General features: G+C 47.6%; 11 non-coding genes across 11 annotated transcripts; all 11 read left to right on the top strand.

Annotated features, from left to right (window-relative positions):
- Window positions 1–2690: 2690 nt before the first annotated feature.
- Window positions 2691–2769, top strand: LOC131903045 (small nucleolar RNA SNORD115). The gene has a single exon (XR_009377305.1). It is a non-coding gene; the product is annotated as a small nucleolar RNA SNORD115 (small nucleolar RNA).
- A 1990-nt stretch (window positions 2770–4759) lies between these two features.
- On the top strand, window positions 4760–4838 carry LOC131903038 (small nucleolar RNA SNORD115). The gene has a single exon (XR_009377300.1). It is a non-coding gene; the product is annotated as a small nucleolar RNA SNORD115 (small nucleolar RNA).
- A 1831-nt stretch (window positions 4839–6669) lies between these two features.
- On the top strand, window positions 6670–6748 carry LOC131902943 (small nucleolar RNA SNORD115). The gene has a single exon (XR_009377211.1). It is a non-coding gene; the product is annotated as a small nucleolar RNA SNORD115 (small nucleolar RNA).
- Window positions 6749–8599: 1851 nt separating this feature from the next.
- On the top strand, window positions 8600–8678 carry LOC131902942 (small nucleolar RNA SNORD115). Its single transcript, XR_009377210.1, has one exon. It is a non-coding gene; the product is annotated as a small nucleolar RNA SNORD115 (small nucleolar RNA).
- Window positions 8679–10519: 1841 nt separating this feature from the next.
- On the top strand, window positions 10520–10598 carry LOC131902941 (small nucleolar RNA SNORD115). The gene has a single exon (XR_009377209.1). It is a non-coding gene; the product is annotated as a small nucleolar RNA SNORD115 (small nucleolar RNA).
- Window positions 10599–12463: 1865 nt separating this feature from the next.
- LOC131902940 (small nucleolar RNA SNORD115) lies at window positions 12464–12542 on the top strand. The gene has a single exon (XR_009377208.1). It is a non-coding gene; the product is annotated as a small nucleolar RNA SNORD115 (small nucleolar RNA).
- A 1866-nt stretch (window positions 12543–14408) lies between these two features.
- LOC131902939 (small nucleolar RNA SNORD115) lies at window positions 14409–14487 on the top strand. Its single transcript, XR_009377207.1, has one exon. It is a non-coding gene; the product is annotated as a small nucleolar RNA SNORD115 (small nucleolar RNA).
- A 1827-nt stretch (window positions 14488–16314) lies between these two features.
- On the top strand, window positions 16315–16393 carry LOC131903036 (small nucleolar RNA SNORD115). The gene has a single exon (XR_009377298.1). It is a non-coding gene; the product is annotated as a small nucleolar RNA SNORD115 (small nucleolar RNA).
- A 1853-nt stretch (window positions 16394–18246) lies between these two features.
- On the top strand, window positions 18247–18325 carry LOC131902938 (small nucleolar RNA SNORD115). Its single transcript, XR_009377206.1, has one exon. It is a non-coding gene; the product is annotated as a small nucleolar RNA SNORD115 (small nucleolar RNA).
- Window positions 18326–20152: 1827 nt separating this feature from the next.
- On the top strand, window positions 20153–20231 carry LOC131903035 (small nucleolar RNA SNORD115). Its single transcript, XR_009377297.1, has one exon. It is a non-coding gene; the product is annotated as a small nucleolar RNA SNORD115 (small nucleolar RNA).
- Window positions 20232–22090: 1859 nt separating this feature from the next.
- LOC131902937 (small nucleolar RNA SNORD115) lies at window positions 22091–22169 on the top strand. The gene has a single exon (XR_009377205.1). It is a non-coding gene; the product is annotated as a small nucleolar RNA SNORD115 (small nucleolar RNA).
- The last annotated feature ends 1620 nt before the right edge of the window (window positions 22170–23789 follow it).

The following is a 23789-nucleotide window of genomic DNA, read 5'->3' as shown; positions in this document are numbered from 1 at the left end:
GGAGAAAGAGGTGCCTGGTTTCCTTGTGGTTTCTTTGAGGCTCAATTTGCAGGCCTTGATATCCCTAAACCCTGATTGCCCACCTGAGGAATCCTATGCTATCCAGTTGCAAATACCTAGCAGAGCCCTGAGGGCTCCATTCAAAGCACTTTGTGTGACTCTTTACCCTTGTGCAAGGTTTTAGTTGCCAACACACTGCTCATGTCCCTTTATCCTCTTAGGTCTTTCAATGACCTGAGATTTTGTTTCAGAGCCTGAAGCATCCTGGTACATTTCAGGTAAGCGGAAAAATAAGACCAAGTGCATTCCCCTTCTAAAATCTCTGACACCCCAATTCTCTTTCCACTTTAGTAGCACAGCCTCTGGACTCTGGCCTGATTGTGGCAATATTCTACCCCTCAGACTTTTGGGTGCAGAATAGCAGTTCCATACTCTCCCTGTCCTGAACAAATCCAAGGGAATTGGATAGGAGCCACTGATCACAGACTGCAAGGGAATGCCCATAGGTGGAATTAGAAGCTTAAGCTTCTCTGGTTCATGCCACAGGTATAGACAAACTTACACTTCATTTTTCTTCCCCACCTAGTTCTATCCTTGGACCTCCCATCCTGATTAAGATGGACTGTCGAAGACCTTCAAGGCCACATTGTGACAGAAGGCTTGAGAGCCACACCCTTGCTGAAATGGCTTTCATGAGGAGCCATGTGGCATAACCTTAACATCATGGAGCACCCTAGCCACTTCTTGGGCACGTTGGGCAGGGGGACATTTTGAACATTCTATTGCAGGACAGTGCCACCAAGGCATTCCCTACCCATGTGACTTAGTGAATCCACTTGATTGACCTTCCATCTGAAAGGCCACAGTGCCAATATGGGGTTGTGTATCTGTTCTGGCATTCTCTTCCTGGTCTCAAGGCCATGAGCCCTGATTGTTTTCAGACTCTCTCAACAGAAGGTTTTTGCAATGAATTTCTGTCTCATGTGTATTATATAAAGTTGTAAGAAAACACTATGTCTTGTGTAATAGTATCAGGATCAGCCTTAATATTATACATCCCAGGGGCTCAGGAGAAAGAACTGCTAATGGTGAGGACTATTTTCCGGAAATAGAATCTCAGGACACCAAGCTCTATAGTCCACTTGCTTTAATTCCTCTGGCATAACATCCTATATACACAGCTTCAGTTCTGTTCTTGTGCCTAGCTCCAATCTTGTGTGATTTCTCTCTGTTTATCTACTGCTCCCTCTTAAGTTCTATCTTAACTCTCTCTTCTTAATTCTGCCTCATCTAGGTCCTTTCCATCTTGTTCTTACCCAGCTAGGACTTTCCCATCTGACTCTTCCTCATCTTCCATCTCGTTCCTCTAGTACTCTCTTCTAGCCCTTCAATCTAGTTCTTCCCCATTTCAGTTTGTTCCTCACAAGTTCTTACCCATCTAGTTCTTCCATTCTCTTTTCTCTTCTCTGTCTTCCATTCTCCGTGTTCTACCTAAGTCTCCCCAGAATCCAGTTATATCAAGCCCCTGGTTGAGCAAGGTCACCATGATTGAATTCTACAGCTTCACAAAAACAGGTAAGAATTTTTCCTCCTGCAGTGAGCACCAGGCTTTCGTTAAGAATCCAAAATAAGAGTGGTAAAAGAGAAGATCAACTGAGTGCTAATGACCAGTTAGCATATCACTGTTAGTCCTTGAAAGTGGCTAAGGGAGGTATCTGATTCCAGAGAAAGACATTCCTGAGGCTGTTTTCCAAATACATGGAATGTGTATGTACAGAGAGTAATCAGTCCATACTGTTAGCCCTTCTTAGGGAAAAGTCAATTGGGAAAACCATGAAGGCACACATGATTTTCATAACAGAATACAGGTGATATATAACAAGCCAAATAACACCAAAAATTTCTTGGAATTTGGCTTCCTCTGGAGGAATTCCCTGATCCCTCCAAGTAGTGACTTTGCCATAACTAGCTGAGTTCTTAGGATATATTCCTGTGGCCTGCCGCAACTTTGCAGACGACTGTGATGTGATATTTCCTCCAGGGTGTAGAGCAGGCAAGTACTACAGGCTGGCGAGCAGCAAATGACACCCTTGGGAGAATGGATTTTTATGTAGAGATTTGTCTGTGAGTCTAGGCCTTTATATTGATAGTGCTCTAACATGAGAATTGATGATAGGTCTCTGAATTGGTGGGGCCAATGCAGGAATTAAAAGAAAATATATTTAACTAGTTCTGCATGGTGTCAGGACAGTCGTCATCAGTCTAATAGTCAGAACATGAGGGGAAAGGTGACTTTACTGAAAACCTGAGGTTAAAATTTGGGAAAGCATGAAAGTTACCTACCACCTACTGTATGGCAGGACTCACTATGTATTTGATTTTTGAAGGGCCAGAGATTTACTGCTCCCTGGCATGAATTTACACTAAAGTCACATACCAAAGACCATGCAGTGTGATCAAACGGCCATCTCAAGAGAGCCCTAACATAATTCCCTTTCTTTTTCCACCAGAGACACTCCTTTAAAGAAGAAAATCAATTGTGTGGGATCCTTTGTAGCAGATTTGTCCAGATTGGGCTGTACTTTGTGAGTCAAATTCTCAAGGTCAAGACCCTCATCAGCGCTGGTAGCCTTGGTAAGCAATGTTGGTTGTATTACAAATACATGTGTAGTTGTGCTCACTAGAGACATGGGGCTATGATGACAAACTGAAGTCATGAAATAAGATGGTGACATAAAAATCATGTTCCAAAGAATGATACTGAGGCCTAGGCTAAAGAGCAGGGGTGAAAGAGGTGCCTCATCTACTGGTGGCTTCCTTGAGGCCCAGTTCAAAGGCCCTGCTATCCCTAAGCCATGATGCCACACCTGGAGAACCCTATGCTCTCCAGTCGCAAATATCTAACAGAGCCCTGAGAGCTTCATTCAAAGCCTCTCTTGGGACTCTCTCCCCTTGTGCAAGGCTTTAGGTTTCAACACACTGCTCACGACCCTGTCTCCTCTCCTGTCTTTCAGTGACCTAGAATTTTGTTTCTGAGCCTGAAGCATCCTGGCACAATTAAGGTAAGTGGAAGAATGAGCCCAAGGGCTGGGATCTCTATGGGTCCTGGGCCTTCCGCTTCTAAAGCCTCTGACACCCCAAGAATCTTTCCACATAGAAGCAGAGCATCCAGGCTCTGGCCTGATTGTGATAATGTTCTACCATTCAGGCCTTTGCATGCAGAATGACAACTCCAAAAGCACACAGTGTCCTGCACAATTCCAAGGGAATCAGACAGGAGCCGCTGATGAGGGACTGCAGGGAATGCCCATAGGTGGAGTCAGGAGACTCAGAGTTTCTCTGGTTCATGCCACAGGGATAGAGAAACTTATATTTCACTTTACTTCCCCACCTAGTTTTATCCTTGGGCCTCCCATCTCGATTGGGAAGGGCAGGGAAGACACTCAAGATCACATTGTTACAGAGGGCATGTGAGCCACGTCCTTGCTGAAAGGGCTTTCATAGGACACATCTGGCACATGCTTAACCTCAAGGTGAAACTGGGCTATTTCTTGGGCATACTGGACATAGGGATCTCTTCAACATTCTAGTGCTGGACAGTGACACCATGTCATTCCCTACCCATTTGATTTAGGGAACCCATGTGATTGACCTCCCATTCGAAAGGCCACAGGAAACAAGTTGGGATTGTGTATTTGGGCAGACATTCTCTTCTTGGCCATAAGGCCATGAGGCCTAATTATTTTCAAACCCTGTCAACAATAGGTATTAGCAATGAATTTCAGCACCATGCATAAGCTACAAAGCTTTAAGCACACCATTCTCTGACCATTGTGATGTGGAATTTCCCCAGGGATCTAGAGCAGACAAGAGACAACCCCTAGGGAACAGCAAATGACACCCTTGGGAGAATGGATTTTAATGTAGGGATTTGTCTGTGGGTATCAGCTTTAATAATATAGTGTTCTACCATGGAGAACTGAAGAATGTTCTCTGACTTGGTGGCACCAATGAAGGAATCACAAGAAAAAAAAGAGTTAATAGCCGTGCACACTGTCTTGACAATTGTCAACAGTCTAATGGTAACAGTCAGAACATGAGGAGAAAGGTGACTTTACTGGAACACTGAAGTTTTGTGGGCAGGAAAGAAAGGAACCTAACTCTTACTGTGTGGCAGGACTCTCGGTATATTTGATTTTGCAAAGCCCAGAGATTTATTGATACTTGGCATGCCTTCAGAACATTGTAACTTTCCACAGTAGGGACAGAGTCTTCAATGGGTCATGGCAAGAATGACCTGATGTTCCCCGTTTCTGATACCATAGAACATGCCAAAATGAGGTCCAGCTACACTAAGGCCTGATTCCCCACCTGGGGAATCCTATGCTGTCCAGTGGCACATACCTAGGAGAGGCCTGAGGACACACTTCATAGCAGGTTTTGTGACTCTCTCCTCTTGTACAAGGTTTTATTTGCCAAAACACTGCCTTCGCACCATGGTCATATCCCAGAGACCATGCTGTGTAATCAAAAGCCCATTTCGAGAGTCTCCTGACATACTCCCCTTTCTTCCTCCACATCAGGGGCTCTTCTGAAAAAGAGACTCTATTCTGCGGGATCTTTGAAGCACATTTGTCCAGAATGGGCTGTACTTTTGGTTGTAAATTCTCATGGCCAAGGCCCACATCAGCACTGGCATCCCTGGTAAGCAATGTTAGTTTGTCACAAATGCATGTGCAGCTGTGCTCTCTGGAGATCTGGGTCTATGATGACAAACCTATGTCATGAAAAGAGATGGTGACATAAAAATCATGCTCAATAGAATGACGCTGAGGCCCAGGCTGCAGGGCAGAGGAGAAAGAGGTGCCTGATATGCTTGTGGCTTCCTTGAGGCCCAATTAGCAGGCCCTGCTTCCTGAAGCCCTGTTTCCCTTCCTGGGGAATCCAAGCTATCCAGGTGCACATACCTAGGAGAGCCCTGAGGGCTCCATTCCAAAGCACCTCATGTGACTCTCTAGCCTCATGCAAGGCTTTAGCGCCCAACATGCTGCTCATGTCCTTGTCTCCTGTGCTGTCTTTCTTTGACCTGGGATGCCGTTTCACAGCCCGAAGCATCCTGGAACATTTCAGGTAATTGGAAACATCAACCCAAGGGCTGGGATCTCTAAACATCGTTTGCCCTCGACTTCTAAAGCCTCTGACACCCCAAGAACCTTTCCACCTTAGAAGGAAGGCCTCCAGGCTCTGGCCTGATGGTGGCAATCTTCTACCCTTCTGACCTATGGGTGCAGAATGGCAATTCCAAATGTATACAATATCCTGGACAATTCCAAGGAAATTGGACAGGAGCCACTGATGAGGGACTGCAGTGCAATACCCATAGGTAGAGTCAGGAGGCCCAGACTTTTCTGGTTCATGGCACAGGGATAGAACAAGTTACCCTCCACTTGACTGCCCCGCCTAGTTGGTACTAGCACCTCCCATACAGACTAGGTCGGATGGGCGGGGGAAGACCTTCAAGGTCACACTGTGACACAAGGCATGACACCCACATCCATCATGAAGGGGCTTTGAGGAAGGGCCATCTGGCACACCCTAGAGCTCACGGTGAGCCGAGGCAACTTCTTGGGCATATCGGACTTAGGGACATCTCGAAGGACATCTACTGAAGGACAGGGCCCACAAAGCGTTCCCTACCCCTGTGCCTTACAGAGGCCACTCTATTGACCTCCCATCCATCAGGCCACTGGAGCCAAGGCAGGATTGTTTTTCGGGGCAGGCATTCTCTTCCTGGCCGCAAGGCCAAGAGCCCTGATTCTTTTCAGACCCTCTCTACCATAGGCATTCTCAACGAATGTCAGCTCCATGTATAACCTACAAAGCTCTAAAAACACACTTCTGTGACCACTGTGATTTGGAATTTCCCCAGGGGTGTAAAAGGAGGCTAGTGACACAGGCTAGGGACCAGCAAATGACGCACCTGGTACAATGGATTTTTTATATGGAGTGATTTATCTGTGGGTATCAGCCATTAGATACATATATACATATATTATTTATTTATTTATTTATTTATTTATTTATTTATTTTTTATTTATTCATATGTATATGTATATGGTTCTCTACCATGGAGAACTGATGAGAGGTCTCTGACTTGGTGGGGCCAAGGTAGGAATCACAAGGAAAAAAGATGTAATTAGCCCTGTATAGTGTCTTGACAATTGTCATCAGTCTAAGTCTAAAAATCAGAGCACGAGGGGAAAGGTGTCTTTACTGAAAATCTCACATTAAAATTTGGGCATGCAAGAATGGAACCTATGCCTTACTGTGTGGCAGGACTCACCATTTGATTTTCCAAGGGCCCGAGATTTCCTAAACCTTGTCATGTGTTCAGACGATGGTCCCATCCCGCAGACCGAGCAGTGTCATCAGTGGCCCATCTCAAGAGTGCCCTGACATCCTCCCCTTTCTTCCTCCCAAAAAGGTTCCCTTAGGAAGAAGAGAACTCATTCTGCTGCTTCCCTTGAAGCAGAGTGCACCAGGCCCAGGCCCAGCTGTCCTTTGGGGCTAACCTTCTCACGGCCAAGGCCCTCTTCAGCAATGGCAGCCCTGGTAAGCAATGTTGTTTGTGTCCTAAACGCATGTGTCGCCTTGCTCTCCGGAAACCTGGGTCTATGATGACAAACCTATGTCACGAAGAGAGATGATGACATAAAAATCATGCTCAATAGGATTACGCTGAGGCCCAAGCTGCAGGGCAGGAGAGAAACAGGTGCCTCGTCTCCTTGTGGCTTCCTTGAGGCCCAATTCTCAGGCCCTGCTTCCCAAAGCCCTGTTTCCCCTCCTGGGGAATCCAAGCTATCCAGGTGCACATACCTAGGAGAGTCCTGAGGGCTCCATTCCAAAGCACCTGGTGTGACTCTCTAGCCTCATGCAAGGCTTTAGCGCCCAACACGCTGCTCATGTCCCTGTCTCCTGTGCTGTCTTTCAGTGACCTGGGATGCCGTTTCACAGCCCGAAGCATCCTGGCACATTTCAGGTAATTGGAAATATCAACCCAAGGGCTGGGAATCTCTAAACATCGTGTGCCCTCGCCTTCTAAAGCCTCTGACACCCCAAGAACCATTCCACCTTAGAAGCAAGGCCTCCAGGCTCTGGCCTGATGGTGGCAATCTTCTACCCTTCTAACCTATGGGTACAGAATGGCAATTCCAAATGTGTACACTGTCCTGGACAATTCTAAGGAATTTGGACAGGAGCCACTGATCAGGGACTGCAGCGCAATACCCGTAGGTAGAGTCAGGAGGCCCAGACTTTTCTGGTTCATGGCACAGGGATAGAAAAAGTTACCCTCCACTTGACTGTCCCGCCTAGTTGGATCCTACCACCTCCCATACAGACTAGGTCGGATGGGCGGGGGAAGACCTTCAAGGTCACACTGTGACACAAGGCATGACACCCACATCCATCATGAAGGGGCTTTGAGGAGGGGCCACCTGGCACACCCTAGAGCTCACGGTGAGCCGAGGCAACTTCTTGGGCATATCGGACTTAGGGACATCTCGAAGGACATCTACTGAAGGACAGGGCCCACAAAGCATTCCCTACCCCTGTGCCTTACAGAGGCCACTCTATTGACCTCCCATCCATCAGGCCACTGGAGCCAAGGCAGGATTGTTTTTCGGAGCATGCATTCTCTTCCTGGCCGCAAGGCCAAGAGCCCTGATTGTTTTCAGACCCTCTCTACCGTAGGCATTCTCAACGAATGTCAGCTCCATGTATATCCTACAAGCTCTAAAAACAAACTTCTGTGACCACTGTGATTTGGAATTTCCCCAGGGGTGTAAAGGAGGCTAGTGACACAGGCTGGGGACCAGCAAATGATGCCCCTGGTACAATGGATTTTTTTATGGAGTGATTTATCTGTGGGTATCAGCCTTTAGATACATATATACATATATTATTTATTTATTTATTTATTTATGCATTTGTAAATATATATATATATATATATATATATATATATATATATATATATATATATATATATATGGTTCTCTACCATGGAGAACTGATGAGAGTTCTCTGACTTGGTGGGGCCAAGGCAGGAATCACAAGGAAAAAAGATGTAATTAGCCCTGTATAGTGTCTTGACAATTGTCATCAGTCTAAGTCTAAAAGTCAGAGCACGAGGGGAAAGGTGCCTTTACTGAAAAACTCACATTAAAATTTGGGCATGCAAGAAAGGAACCTATGCCTTACTGTGTGGCAGGACTCACCATTTGATTTTCCAAGGGCCCGAGATTTTCTAAACCTTGTCATGCGTTCAGACCATGGTCCCATCCCGCAGACCAAGCAGTGTCATCAGTGGCCCATCTCAAGAGTGCCCTGACATCCTCCCCTTCCTTCCTCCCAAAAAGGTTCCCTTAGGAAGAAGAGAACTCATTCTGCTGCTTCCCTTGAAGCAGAGTTCACCAGGCCCAGCTGTCCTTTGGGGCTAACCTTCTCACGGCCAAGGCCCTCTTCAGCAATGGCAGCCCTGGTAAGCAATATTGTTTGTGTCCTAAACGCATGTGTCGCTGTGCTCTCCAGAAACCTGGGTCTATGATGACAAACCTATGTCACGAAGAGAGATGATGACATAAAAATCATGCTCAATAGGATTACGCTGAGGCCCAAGCTGCAGGGCAGGAGAGAAACAGGTGCCTCGTCTCCTTGTGGCTTCCTTGAGGCCCAATTCTCAGGCCCTGCTTCCCAAAGCCCTGTTTCCCCTCCTGGGGAATCCAAGCTTTCCAGGTGCACATACCTAGGAGAGCCCTGAGGGCTCCATTCCAAAGCACCTGGTGTGACTCTCTAGCCTCATGCAAGGCTTTAGCGCCCAACACGTTGCTCATGTCCCTGTCTCCTGTGCTGTCTTTCAGTGACCTGGGATGCCGTTTCACAGCCCGAAGCATCCTGGCACATTTCAGGTAATTGGAAATATCAACCCAAGGGCTGAGAATCTCTAAACATCTTGTGCCCTCGCCTTCTAAAGCCTCTGACACCCCAAGAACCTTTCCACCTTAGAAGCAAGGCCTCCAGGCTCTGGCCTGATGGTGGCAATCTTCTACACTTCTGACCTATGGGTGCAGAATGGCAATTCCAAAAGTATACACTGTCCTGGACAATTCCAAGGAATTTGGACAGGAGTCACTGATCAGGGACTGCAGCGCAATACCCATAGTTAGAGTCAGGAGGCCCAGACTTTTCTGGTTCATGGCACAGGGATAGAACAAGTTACCCTCCACTTGACTGTCCCGCCTAGTTGGATCCTAGCACCTCCCATACAGACTAGGTCGGATGGGCGGGGGAAGACCTTCAAGGTCACACTGTGACACAAGGCATGAGACCCACATCCATCATGAAGGGGCTTTGAGGAGGGGCCATCTGGCACACCCTAGAACTCACGGTGAGCCGAGGCAACTTCTTGGGCATATCGGACTTAGGGACATCTCGAAGGACATCTACTGAAGGACAGGGCCCACAAAGCGTTCCCTACCCCTGTGCCTTACAGAGGCCACTCTATTGACCTCCCATCCATCAGGCCACTGGAGCCAAGGCAGGATTGTTTTTCGGGGCAGGCATTCTCTTCCTGGCCGCAAGGCCAAGAGCCCTGATTGTTTTCAGACCCTCTCTACCGTAGGCATTCTCAACGAATGTCAGCTCCATGTATATCCTACAAGCTCTAAAAACAAACTTCTGTGACCACTGTGATTTGGAATTTCCCAAGGGGTGTAAAGGAGGCTAGTGACACAGGCTGGGGACCAGCAAATGATGCCCCTGGTACAATGGATTTTTTTATGGAGTGATTTATCTGTGGGTATCAGCCTTTAGATACATATATACATATATTATTTATTTATTTATTTATTTATGCATTTGTATATATATATATATATATATATATATATATATATATATATATATATATATGGTTCTCTACCATGGAGAACTGATGAGAGTTCTCTGACTTGGTGGGGCCAAGGCAGGAATCACAAGGAAAAAAGATGTAATTAGCCCTGTATAGTGTCTTGACAATTGTCATCAGTCTAAGTCTAAAAGTCAGAGCACGAGGGGAAAGGTGCCTTTACTGAAAAACTCACATTAAAATTTGGGCATGCAAGAAAGGAACCTATGCCTTACTGTGTGGCAGGACTCACCATTTGATTTTCCAAGGGCCCGAGATTTTCTAAACCTTGTCATGCGTTCAGACCATGGTCCCATCCCGCAGACCGAGCAGTGTCATCAGTGGCCCATCTCAAGAGTGCCCTGACATCCTCCCCTTTCTTCCTCCCAAAAAGGTTCCCTTAGGAAGAAGAGAACTCATTCTGCTGCTTCCCTTGAAGCAGAGTTCACCAGGCCCAGCTGTCCTTTGGGGCTAACCTTCTCACGGCCAAGGCCCTCTTCAGCAATGGCAGCCCTGGTAAGCAATACTGTTTGTGTCCTAAACGCATGTGTCACTGTGCTCTCCAGAAACCTGGGTCTATGATGACAAACCTATGTCACGAAGAGAGATGATGACATAAAAATCATGCTCAATAGGATTACGCTGAGGCCCAAGCTGGAGGGCAGGAGAGAAACAGGTGCCTCGTCTCCTTGTGGCTTCCTTGAGGCCCAATTCTCAGGCCCTGCTTCCCAAAGCCCTGTTTCCCCTCCTGGGGAATCCAAGCTTTCCAGGTGCACATACCTAGGAGAGCCCTGAGGGCTCCATTCCAAAGCACCTGGTGTGACTCTCTAGCCTCATGCAAGGCTTTAGCGCCCAACATGCTGCTCATGTCCCTGTCTCCTGTGCTGTCTTTCAGTGACCTGGGATGCCGTTTCACAGCCCGAAGCATCCTGGCACATTTCAGGTAATTGGAAATATCAACCCAAGGGCTGGGAATCTCTAAACATCGTGTGCCCTCGCCTTCTAAAGCCTCTGACACCCCAAGAACCTTTCCACCTTAGAAGCAAGGCCTCCAGGCTCTGGCCTGATGGTGGCAATCTTCTACCCTTCTGACCTATGGGTGCAGAATGGCAATTCCAAAAGTATACACTGTCCTGGACAATTCCAAGGAAATTGGACAGGAGCCACTGATCAGGGACTGCAGCGCAATACCCATAGGTAGAGTCAGGAGGCCCAGACTTTTCTGGTTCATGGCACAGGGATAGAACAAGTTACCCTCCACTTGACTGTCCCGCCTAGTTGGATCCTAGCACCTCCCATACAGACTAGGTCGAATGGGCGGGGGAAGACCTTCAAGGTCACACTGTGACACAAGGCATGAGACCCACATCCATCATGAAGGGGCTTTGAGGAAGGGCCATCTGGCACACCCTAGAGCTCACAGTGAGCCGAGGCAACTTCTTGGGCATATCGGACTTAGGGACATCTCGAAGGACATCTACTGAAGGACAGGGCCCACAAAGCGTTCCCTACCACTGTGCCTTACAGAGGCAACTCTATTGACCTCCCTTCCATCAGGCCTCTGGAGCCAAGGCAGGATTGTTCTTCGGGGCAGGCATTCTCTTCCTGGCCGCAAGGCCAAGAGCCCTGATTGTTTTCAGACCCTCTCTACCATAGGCATTCTCAACGAATGTCAGCTCCATGTATATCCTACAAAGCTCTAAAAACACACTTCTGTGACCACTGTGATTTGGAATTTCCCCAGGGGTGTAAAGGAGGCTAGTGACACAGGCTGGGGACCAGCAAATGATGCCCCTGGTACAATGGATTTTTTTATGTAGTGATTTATCTGTGGGTATCAGCCTTTAGATACATATATACATATATTATTTATTTATTTATTTATTTAGGCATTTTATATATATATATATATATTTATATATATATATATATATATATATATATATATATATATATATATATATATATATGGTTGTCTACCATGGAGAACTGATGAGAGTTCTCTGACATGGTGGGGCCAAGGCAGGAATCACAATGAAAAAAGATGTAATTAGCCCTGTATAGTGTCTTGACAATTGTCATCAGTCTAAGTTTAAAAGTCAGAGCACGAGGGGAAAGGTGCCTTTACTGAAAAACCCACATTAAAATTTGGGCATGCAAGACAGGAAACTATGCCTTACTGTGTGGCAGGACTCACCATTTGATTTTCCAAGGGCCCAAGATTTTCTAAACCTTGTCATGCGTTCAGACCATGGTCCCATCCCGCAGACCGAGCAGTGTCATCAGTGGCCCATCTCAAGAGTGCCCTGACATCCTCCCCTTTCTTCCTCCCAAAAAGGTTCCCTTAGGAAGAAGAGAACTCATTCTGCTGCTTCCCTTGAAGCAGAGTTCACCAGGCCCAGCTGTCCTTTGGGGCTAACCTTCTCACGGCCAAGGCCCTCTTCAGCAATGGCAGCCCTGGTAAGCAATACTGTTTGTGTCCTAAACGCATGTGTCGCTGTGCTCTCCAGAAACCTGGGTCTATGATGACAAACCTATGTCACGAAGAGAGATGATGACATAAAAATCATGCTCAATAGGATTACGCTGAGGCCCAAGCTGCAGGGCAGGAGAGAAACAGGTGCCTCGTCTCCTTGTGGCTTCCTTGAGGCCCAATTCTCAGGCCCTGCTTCCCAAAGCCCTGTTTCCCCTCCTGGGGAATCCAAGCTTTCCAGGTGCACATACCTAGGAGAGCCCTGAGGGCTCCATTCCAAAGCACCTGGTGTGACTCTCTAGCCTCATGCAAGGCTTTAGCGCCCAACATGCTGCTCATGTCCCTGTCTCCTGTGCTGTCTTTCAGTGACCTGGGATGCCGTTTCACAGCCCGAAGCATCCTGGCACATTTCAGGTAATTGGAAATATCAACCCAAGGGCTGGGAATCTCTAAACATCGTGTGCCCTCGCCTTCTAAAGCCTCTGACACCCCAAGAACCTTTCCACCTTAGAAGCAAGGCCTCCAGGCTCTGGCCTGATGGTGGCAATCTTCTACCCTTCTGACCTATGGGTGCAGAATGGCAATTCCAAAAGTATACACTGTCCTGGACAATTCCAAGGAAATTGGACAGGAGCCACTGATCAGGGACTGCAGCGCAATACCCATAGGTAGAGTCAGGAGGCCCAGACTTTTCTGGTTCATGGCACAGGGATAGAACAAGTTACCCTCCACTTGACTGTCCCGCCTAGTTGGATCCTAGCACCTCCCATACAGACTAGGTCGAATGGGCGGGGGAAGACCTTCAAGGTCACACTGTGACACAAGGCATGAGACCCACATCCATCATGAAGGGGCTTTGAGGAAGGGCCATCTGGCACACCCTAGAGCTCACAGTGAGCCGAGGCAACTTCTTGGGCATATCGGACTTAGGGACATCTCGAAGGACATCTACTGAAGGACAGGGCCCACAAAGCGTTCCCTACCACTGTGCCTTACAGAGGCAACTCTATTGACCTCCCTTCCATCAGGCCACTGGAGCCAAGGCAGGATTGTTCTTCGGGGCAGGCATTCTCTTCCTGGCCGCAAGGCCAAGAGCCCTGATTGTTTTCAGACCCTCTCTACCATAGGCATTCTCAACGAATGTCAGCTCCATGTATATCCTACAAAGCTCTAAAAACACACTTCTGTGACCACTGTGATTTGGAATTTCCCCAGGGGTGTAAAGGAGGCTAGTGACACAGGCTGGGGACCAGCAAATGATGCCCCTGGTACAATGGATTTTTTTATGTAGTGATTTATCTGTGGGTATCAGCCTTTAGATACATATATACATATATTATTTATTTATTTATTTATTTAGGCATTTTATATATATATATATATATTTATATATATATATATATATATATATATATATATATATATATATATATATATATATGGTTGTCTACCATGGAGAACTGATGAGAGTTCTCTGACATGGTGGGGCCAAGGCAGGAATCACAATGAAAAAAGATGTAATTAGCCCTGTATAGTGTCTTGACAATTGTCATCAGTCTAAGTTTAAAAGTCAGAGCACGAGGGGAAAGGTGCCTTTACTGAAAAACCCACATTAAAATTTGGGCATGCAAGACAGGAAACTATGCCTTACTGTGTGGCAGGACTCACCATTTGATTTTCTAAGGGCCCGAGATATCCTAAACCTTGTCAATGCGTTCAGACCATTTTCCCATCGCGCAGACCGAGCAGTGTCATCAGTGGCCCATCTCAAGAGTGCCCTGACATCCTCCCCTTTCTTCCTCCCAAAAAGGTTCCCTTAGGAAGAAGAGAACTCATTTTGCTGCTTCCCTTGAAGCAGAGTTCACCAGGCCCAGCTGTCCTTTGGGGCTAACCTTCTCACGGCCAAGGCCCTCTTCAGCAATGGCAGCCCTGGTAAGCAATATTGTTTGTGTCCTAAACGCATGTGTCGCTGTGCTCTCCAGAAACCTGGGTCTATGATGACAAACCTATGTCACGAAGAGAGATGATGACATAAAAATCATGCTCAATAGGATTACGCTGAGGCCCAAGCTGCAGGGCAGGAGAGAAACAGGTGCCTCGTCTCCTTGTGGCTTCCTTGAGGCCCAATTCTCAGGCCCTGCTTCCCAAAGCCCTGTTTCCCCTCCTGGGGAATCCAAGCTTTCCAGGTGCACATACCTAGGAGAGCCCTGAGGGCTCCATTCCAAAGCACCTGGTGTGACTCTCTAGCCTCATGCAAGGCTTTAGCGCCCAACACGCTGCTCATGTCCCTGTCTCCTGTGCTGTCTTTCAGTGACCTGGGATGCCGTTTCACAGCCCGAAGCATCCTGGCACATTTCAGGTAATTGGAAATATCAACCCAAGGGCTGAGAATCTCTAAACATCTTGTGCCCTCGCCTTCTAAAGCCTCTGACACCCCAAGAACCTTTCCACCTTAGAAGCAAGGCCTCCAGGCTCTGGCCTGATGGTGGCAATCTTCTACCCTTCTGACCTATGGGTGCAGAATGGCAATTCCAAAAGTATACACTGTCCTGGACAATTCCAAGGAATTTGGACAGGAGTCACTGATCAGGGACTGCAGCGCAATACCCGTAGTTAGAGTCAGGAGGCCCAGACTTTTCTGGTTCATGGCACAGGGATAGAACAAGTTACCCTCCACTTGACTGTCCCGCCTAGTTGGATCCTACCACCTCCCATACAGACTAGGTCGGATGGGCGGGGGAAGACCTTCAAGGTCACACTGTGACACAAGGCATGAGACCCACATCCATCATGAAGGGGCTTTGAGGAGGGGCCATCTGGCACACCCTAGAGCTCACGGTGAGCCGAGGCAACTTCTTGGGCATATCGGACTTAGGGACATCTCGAAGGACATCTACTGAAGGACAGGGCCCACAAAGCGTTCCCTACCCCTGTGCCTTACAGAGGCCACTCTATTGACCTCCCATCCATCAGGGCACTGGAGCCAAGGCAGGATTGTTTTTCGGGGCAGGCATTCTCTTCCTGGCCGCAAGGCCAAGAGCCCTGATTGTTTTCAGACCATCTCTACCGTAGGCATTCTCAACGATTGTCAGCTCCATGTATATCCCAGAAGCTCTAAAAACAAACTTCTGTGACCACTGTGATTTGGAATTTCCCCAGGGGTGTAAAGGAGGCTAGTGACACAGGCTGGGGACCAGCAAATGATGCCCCTGGTACAATGGATTTTTTTATGGAGTGATTTATCTGTAGGTATCAGCCTTTAGATACATATATACATATATTATTTATTTATATATTTATTTATTTATTTATTTATGCATTTGTGTATATATATATATATATATATATGGTTCTCTACCGTGGAGAACTGATGAGAGTTCTCTGACTTGGTGGGGCCAAGGCAGGAATCACAAGGAAAAAAGATGTAATTAGCCCTGTATAGTGTCTTGACAATTGTCATCAGTCTAAGTCTAAAAGTCAGAGCACGAGGGGAAAGGTGCCTTTACTGAAAAACTCACATTAAAATTTGGGCATGCAAGAAAGGAACCTATGCCTTACTGTGTGGCAGGACTCACCATTTGATTTTCCAAGGGCCCGAGATTTCCTAAACCTTGTCATGCGTTCAGACCATGATCCCATCCCGCAAACTGAGCAGTGTCATCAGTGGCCCATCTCAAAAGTGCCCTGACATCCTCCCCTTTCTTCCTCCCAAAAAGGTTCCCTTAGGAAGAAGAGAACTCATTCTGCTGCCTCCCTTGAAGCAGAGTTCACCAGGCCCAGCTGTCCTTTGGGCCTAACCTTCTCACGGCCAAGGCCCTCTTCAGCAATGGCAGCCCTGGTAAGCAATATTGTTTGTGTCCTAAACGCATGTGTCACTGTGCTCTCCAGAAACCTGGGTCTATGATGACAAACCTATGTCACGAAGAGAGATGATGACATAAAAATCATGCTCAATAGGATTACGCTGAGGCCAAAGCTGCAGGGCAGGAGAGAAACAGGTGCCTCGTCTCCTTGTGGCTTCCTTGAGGCCCAATTCTCAGGCCCTGCTTCCCAAAGCCCTGTTTCCCCTCCTGGGGAATCCAAGCTTTCCAGGTGCACATACCTAGGAGAGCCCTGAGGGCTCCATTCCAAAGCACCTGGTGTGACTCTCTAGCCTCATGCAAGGCTTTAGCGCCCAACACGCTGCTCATGTCCCTGTCTCCTGTGCTGTCTTTCAGTGACCTGGGATGCCGTTTCACAGCCCGAAGCATCCTGGCACATTTCAGGTAATTGGAAATATCAACCCAAGGGCTGGGAATCTCTAAACATCTTGTGCCCTCGCCTTCTAAAGCCTCTGACACCCCAAGAACCTTTCCACCTTAGAAGCAAGGCCTCCAGGCTCTGGCCTGATGGTGGCAATCTTCTACCCTTCTGACCTATGGGTGCAGAATGGCAATTCCAAATGTGTACACTGTCCTGGACAATTCTAAGGAATTTGGACATGAGCCACTGATCAGGGACTGCAGCGCAATACCCGTAGGTAGAGTCAGGAGGCCCAGACTTTTCTGGTTCATGGCACAGGGATAAAAAAATTTACCCTCCACTTGACTGTCCGGCCTAGTTGGATCCTAGCACCTCCCATACAGACTAGGTCGGATGGGCGGGGGAAGACCTTCAAGGTCACACTGTGACACAAGGCATGAGACCCACATCCATCATGAAGGGGCTTTGAGGAGGGGCCATCTGGCACACCCTAGAGCTCACGGTGAGCCAAGGCAACTTCTTGGGCATATCGGACTTAGGGATATCTCGAAGGACATCTACTGAAGGACAGGGCCCACAAAGCGTTCCCTACCCCTGTGCCTTACAGAGGCCACTCTATTGACCTCCCATCCATCAAGCCACTGGAGCCAAGGCAGGATTGTTCTTCGGGGCAGGCATTCTCTTCCTGGCCGCAAGGCCAAGAGCCCTGATTGTTTTCAGACCCTCTCTACCGTAGGCATTCTCAACGAATGTCAGCTCCATGTATATCCTACAAGCTCTAAAAACAAACTTCTGTGACCACTGTGATTTGGAATTTCCCCAGGGGTGTAAAGGAGGCTAGTGACACAGGCTGGGGACCAGCAAATGATGCCCCTGGTACAATGGATTTTTTTATGGAGTGATTTATCTGTGGGTATCAGCCTTTAGATACATATATACATATATTATTTATTTATTTATTTATTTATTTATTTATTTATGCATTTGTATATATATATATATATATATATATATATATATATATATATATATATATATGGTTCTCTACCATGGAGAACTGATGAGAGTTCTCTGACTTGGTGGGGCCAAGGCAGGAATCACAATGAAAAAAGATGTAATTAGCCCTGTATAGTGTCTTGACAATTGTCATCAGTCTAAGTTTAAAAGTCAGAGCTCGAGGGGAAAGGTGCCTTTACTGAAAAACTCACATTAAAATTTGGGCATCCAAGACAGGAACCTATGCCTTACTGTGTGGCAGGACTCACCATTTGATTTTCCAAGGGCCCGAGATTTTCTAAACCTTGTCATGCGTTCAGACCATGGTCCCATCCCGCAGACCAAGCAGTGTCATCAGTGGCCCATCTCAAGAGTGCCCTGACATCCTCCCCTTTCTTCCTCCCAAAAAGGTTCCCTTAGGAAGAAGAGAACTCATTCTGCTGCTTCCCTTGAAGCAGAGTTCACCAGGCCCAGCTGTCCTTTGGGGCTAACCTTCTCACGGCCAAGGCCCTCTTCAGCAATGGCAGCCCTGGTAAGCAATATTGTTTGTGTCCTAAACGCATGTGTCGCTGTGCTCTCCAGAAACCTGGGTCTATGATGACAAACCTATGTCACGAAGAGAGATGATGACATAAAAATCATGCTCAATAGGATTACGCTGAGGCCCAAGCTGCAGGGCAGGAGAGAAACAGGTGCCTCGTCTCCTTGTGGCTTCCTTGAGGCCCAATTCTCAGGCCCTGCTTCCCAAAGCCCTGTTTCCCCTCCTGGGGAATCCAAGCTTTCCAGGTGCACATACCTAGGAGAGCCCTGAGGGCTCCATTCCAAAGCACCTGGTGTGACTCTCTAGCCTCATGCAAGGCTTTAGCGCCCAACACGCTGCTCATGTCCCTGTCTCCTGTGCTGTCTTTCAGTGACCTGGGATGCCATTTCATAGCCCGAAGCATCCTGGCACATTTCAGGTAATTGGAAATATCAACCCAAGGGCTGAGAATCTCTAAACATCTTGTGCCCTCGCCTTCTAAAGCCTCTGACACCCCAAGAACCATTCCACCTTAGAAGCAAGGCCTCCAGGCTCTGGCCTGATGGTGGCAATCTTCTACACTTCTGACCTATGGGTGCAGAATGGCAATTCCAAAAGTATACACTGTCCTGGACAATTCCAAGGAATTTGGACAGGAGTCACTGATCAGGGACTGCAGCGCAATACCCGTAGTTAGAGTCAGGAGGCCCAGACTTTTCTGGTTCATGGCACAGGGATAGAACAAGTTACCCTCCACTTGACTGTCCCGCCTAGTTGGATCCTAGCACCTCCCATACAGACTAGGTCGGATGGGCGGGGGAAGACCTTCAAGGTCACACTGTGACACAAGGCATGAGACCCACATCCATCATGAAGGGGCTTTGAGGAGGGGCCATCTGGCACACCCTAGAACTCACGGTGAGCCGAGGCAACTTCTTGGGCATATCGGACTTAGGGACATCTCGAAGGACATCTACTGAAGGACAGGGCCCACAAAGCGTTCCCTACCCCTGTGCCTTACAGAGGCCACTCTATTGACCTCCCATCCATCAGGCCACTGGAGCCAAGGCAGGATTGTTTTTCGGGGCAGGCATTCTCTTCCTGGCCGCAAGGCCAAGAGCCCTGATTGTTTTCAGACCCTCTCTACCGTAGGCATTCTCAACGATTGTCAGCTCCATGTATATCCCAGAAGCTCTAAAAACAAACTTCTGTGACCACTGTGATTTGGAATTTCCCCAGGGGTGTAAAGGAGGCTAGTGACACAGGCTGAGGACCAGCAAATGATGCCCCTGGTACAATGGATTTTTTGATGGAGTGATTTATCTGTAGGTATCAGCCTTTAGATACATATATACATATATTATTTATTTATATATTTATTTATTTATTTATTTATTTATTTATGCATTTGTGTATATATATATATATGGTTCTCTACCGTGGAGAACTGATGAGAGTTCTCTGACTTGGTGGGGCCAAGGCAGGAATCACAAGGAAAAAAGATGTAATTAGCCCTGTATAGTGTCTTGACAATTGTCATCAGTCTAAGTCTAAAAGTCAGAGCACGAGGGGAAAGGTGCCTTTACTGAAAAACTCACATTAAAATTTGGGCATGCAAGAAAGGAACCTATGCCTTACTGTGTGGCAGGACTCACCATTTGATTTTCCAAGGGCCCGAGATTTCCTAAACCTTGTCATGCGTTCAGACCATGATCCCATCCCGCAAACTGAGCAGTGTCATCAGTGGCCCATCTCAAAAGTGCCCTGACATCCTCCCCTTTCTTCCTCCCAAAAAGGTTCCCTTAGGAAGAAGAGAACTCATTCTGCTTCTTCCCTTGAAGCAGAGTTCACCAGGCCCAGCTGTCCTTTGGGCCTAACCTTCTCACGGCCAAGGCCCTCTTCAGCAATGGCAGCCCTGGTAAGCAATATTGTTTGTGTCCTAAACGCATGTGTCACTGTGCTCTCCAGAAACCTGGGTCTATGATGACAAACCTATGTCACGAAGAGAGATGATGACATAAAAATCATGCTCAATAGGATTACGCTGAGGCCAAAGCTGCAGGGCAGGAGAGAAACAGGTGCCTCGTCTCCTTGTGGCTTCCTTGAGGCCCAATTCTCAGGCCCTGGTTCCCAAAGCCCTGTTTCCCCTCCTGGGGAATCCAAGCTTTCCAGGTGCACATACCTAGGAGAGCCCTGAGGGCTCCATTCCAAAGCACCTGGTGTGACTCTCTAGCCTCATGCAAGGCTTTAGCGCCCAACACGCTGCTCATGTCCCTGTCTCCTGTGCTGTCTTTCAGTGACCTGGGATGCCGTTTCACAGCCCGAAGCATCCTGGCACATTTCAGGTAATTGGAAATATCAACCCAAGGGCTGGGAATCTCTAAACATCTTGTGCCCTCGCCTTCTAAAGCCTCTGACACCCCAAGAACCTTTCCACCTTAGAAGCAAGGCCTCCAGGCTCTGGCCTGATGGTGGCAATCTTCTACCCTTCTGACCTATGGGTGCAGAATGGCAATTCCAAATGTGTACACTGTCCTGGACAATTCTAAGGAATTTGGACATGAGCCACTGATCAGGGACTGCAGCGCAATACCCGTAGGTAGAGTCAGGAGGCCCAGACTTTTCTGGTTCATGGCACAGGGATAGAAAAATTTACCCTCCACTTGACTGTCCGGCCTAGTTGGATCCTAGCACCTCCCATACAGACTAGGTCGGATGGGCGGGGGAAGACCTTCAAGGTCACACTGTGACACAAGGCATGAGACCCACATCCATCATGAAGGGGCTTTGAGGAGGGGCCATCTGGCACACCCTAGAGCTCACGGTGAGCCAAGGCAACTTCTTGGGCATATCGGACTTAGGGATATCTCGAAGGACATCTACTGAAGGACAGGGCCCACAAAGCGTTCCCTACCCCTGTGCCTTACAGAGGCCACTCTATTGACCTCCCATCCATCAGGCCACTGGAGCCAAGGCAGGATTGTTCTTCGGGGCAGGCATTCTCTTCCTGGCCGCAAGGCCAAGAGCCCTGATTGTTTTCAGACCCTCTCTACCGTAGGCATTCTCAACGAATGTCAGCTCCATGTATATCCTACAAGCTCTAAAAACAAACTTCTGTGACCACTGTGATTTGGAATTTCCCCAGGGGTGTAAAGGAGGCTAGTGACACAGGCTGGGGACCAGCAAATGATGCCCCTGGTACAATGGATTTTTTTATGGAGTGATTTATCTGTGGGTATCAGCCTTTAGATACATATATACATATATTATTTATTTATGTATTTATTTATTTATTTATTTATGCATTTATATATATATATATATATATATATATATATATATATATATATATATATATATATATATGGTTCTCTACCATGGAGAACTGATGAGAGTTCTCTGACTTGGTGGGGCCAAGGCAGGAATCACAAGGAAAAAAGATGTAATTAGCCCTGTATAGTGTCTTGACAATTGTCATCAGTCTAAGTCTAAAAGTCAGAGCACGAGGGGAAAGGTGCCTTTACTGAAAAACTCACATTAAAATTTGGGCATGCAAGAAAGGAACCTATGCCTTACTGTGTGGCAGGACTCACCATTTGATTTTCCAAGGGCCCGAGATTTTCTAAACCTTGTCATGCGTTCAGACCATGGTCCCATCCCGCAGACCGAGCAGTGTCATCAGTGGCCCATCTCAAGACTGCCCTGACATCCTCCCCTTTCTTCCTCCCAAAAAGGTTCCCTTAGGAAGAAGAGAACTCATTCTGCTGCTTCCCTTGAAGCAGAGTTCACCAGGCCCAGCTGTCCTTTGGGCCTAACCTTCTCACGGCCAAGGCCCTCTTCAGCAATGGCAGCCCTGGTAAGCAATATTGTTTGTGTCCTAAACGCATGTGTCGCTGTGCTCTCCAGAAACCTGGGTCTATGATGACAAACCTATGTCACGAAGAGAGATGATGACATAAAAATCATGCTCAATAGGATTACGCTGAGGCCCAAGCTGCAGGGCAGGAGAGAAACAGGTGCCTCGTCTCCTTGTGGCTTCCTTGAGGTCCAATTCTCAGGCCCTGCTTCCCAAAGCCCTGTTTCCCCTCCTGGGGAATCCAAGCTTTCCAGGTGCACATACCTAGGAGAGCCCTGAGGGCTCCATTCCAAAGCACCTGGTGTGACTCTCTAGCCTCATGCAAGGCTTTAGCGCCCAACACGCTGCTCATGTCCCTGTCTCCTGTGCTGTCTTTCAGTGACCTGGGATGCCGTTTCACAGCCCGAAGCATTTTGGCACATTTCAGGTAATTGGAAATATCAACCCAAGGGCTGGGAATCTCTAAACATCGTGTGCCCTCGCCTTCTAAAGCCTCTGACACCCCAAGAACCTTTCCACCTTAGAAGCAAGGCCTCCAGGCTCTGGCCTGATGGTGGCAATCTTCTACCCTTCTGACCTATGGGTGCAGAATGGCAATTCCAAAAGTATACACTGTCCTGGACAATTCCAAGGAAATTGGACAGGAGCCACTGATCAGGGACTGCAGCGCAATACCCATAGGTAGAGTCAGGAGGCCCAGACTTTTCTGGTTCATGGCACAGGGATAGAACAAGTTACCCTCCACTTGACTGTCCCGCCTAGTTGGATCCTAGCACCTCCCATACAGACAAGGTCGGATGGGCGGGGGAAGACCTTCAAGGGTCACACTGTGACACAAGGCATGAGACCCACATCCATCATGAAGGGGCTTTGAGGAGGGGCCATCTGGCACACCCTAGAGCTCACGGTGAGCCGAGGCAACTTCTTGGGCATATCGGACTTAGGGACATCTCCAAGGACATCTACTGAAGGACAGGGCCCACAAAGCGTTCCCTAACCCTGGGCCTTACAGAGGCCACTCTATTGACCTCCCATCCATCAGGCCACTGGAGCCAAGGCAGGATTGTTTTTCGGGGCAGGCATTCTCTTCCTGGCCGCAAGGCCAAGAGCCCTGATTGTTTTCAGACCCTCTCTAACATAGGCATTCTCAACGAATGTCAGCTCCATGTATATCCTACAAAGCTCTAAAGACACACTTCTGTGACCACTGTGATTTGGAATTTCCCAAGGGGTGTAAAGGAGGCTAGCGACACAGGCTGGGGACCAGCAAATGACTCACCTGGTACAATGGATTTTTTATGGAGTGATTTATCTGTGGATATCAGCCATTAGATTCATATATACATATATTATTTATTTTTTTGTTTACTTATTTATGCATTTGTATATATATATATATATATATATATAAATATATATATATGGTTCTATACCATGGAGAACTGATGAGAGTTCTCTGACTTGGTGGGGCCAAGGCAGGAATCACAAGGAAAAAAGATGTAATTAGCCCTGTATAGTGTCTTGACATTTGTCATCAGTCTAAGTCTAAAAGTCAGAGCACGAGGGGAAAGGTGCCTTTACTGAAAAACTCACATTAAAATTTGGGCATGCAAGACAGGAAACTATGCCTTACTGTGTGGCAGGACTCACCATTTGTTTTTCCAAGGGCCCGAGATTTCCTAAACCTTGTCATGCGTTCAGACCATGGTCCCATCCCGCAGACCGAGCAGTGTCATCAGTGGCCCATCTCAAGAG

This window comes from Peromyscus eremicus, chromosome 1, assembly GCF_949786415.1.
Source record: "Peromyscus eremicus chromosome 1, PerEre_H2_v1, whole genome shotgun sequence".
Lineage (NCBI taxonomy): Eukaryota > Metazoa > Chordata > Mammalia > Rodentia > Cricetidae > Peromyscus > Peromyscus eremicus.
This window is presented reverse-complemented; position numbering and strand designations above follow the sequence as displayed.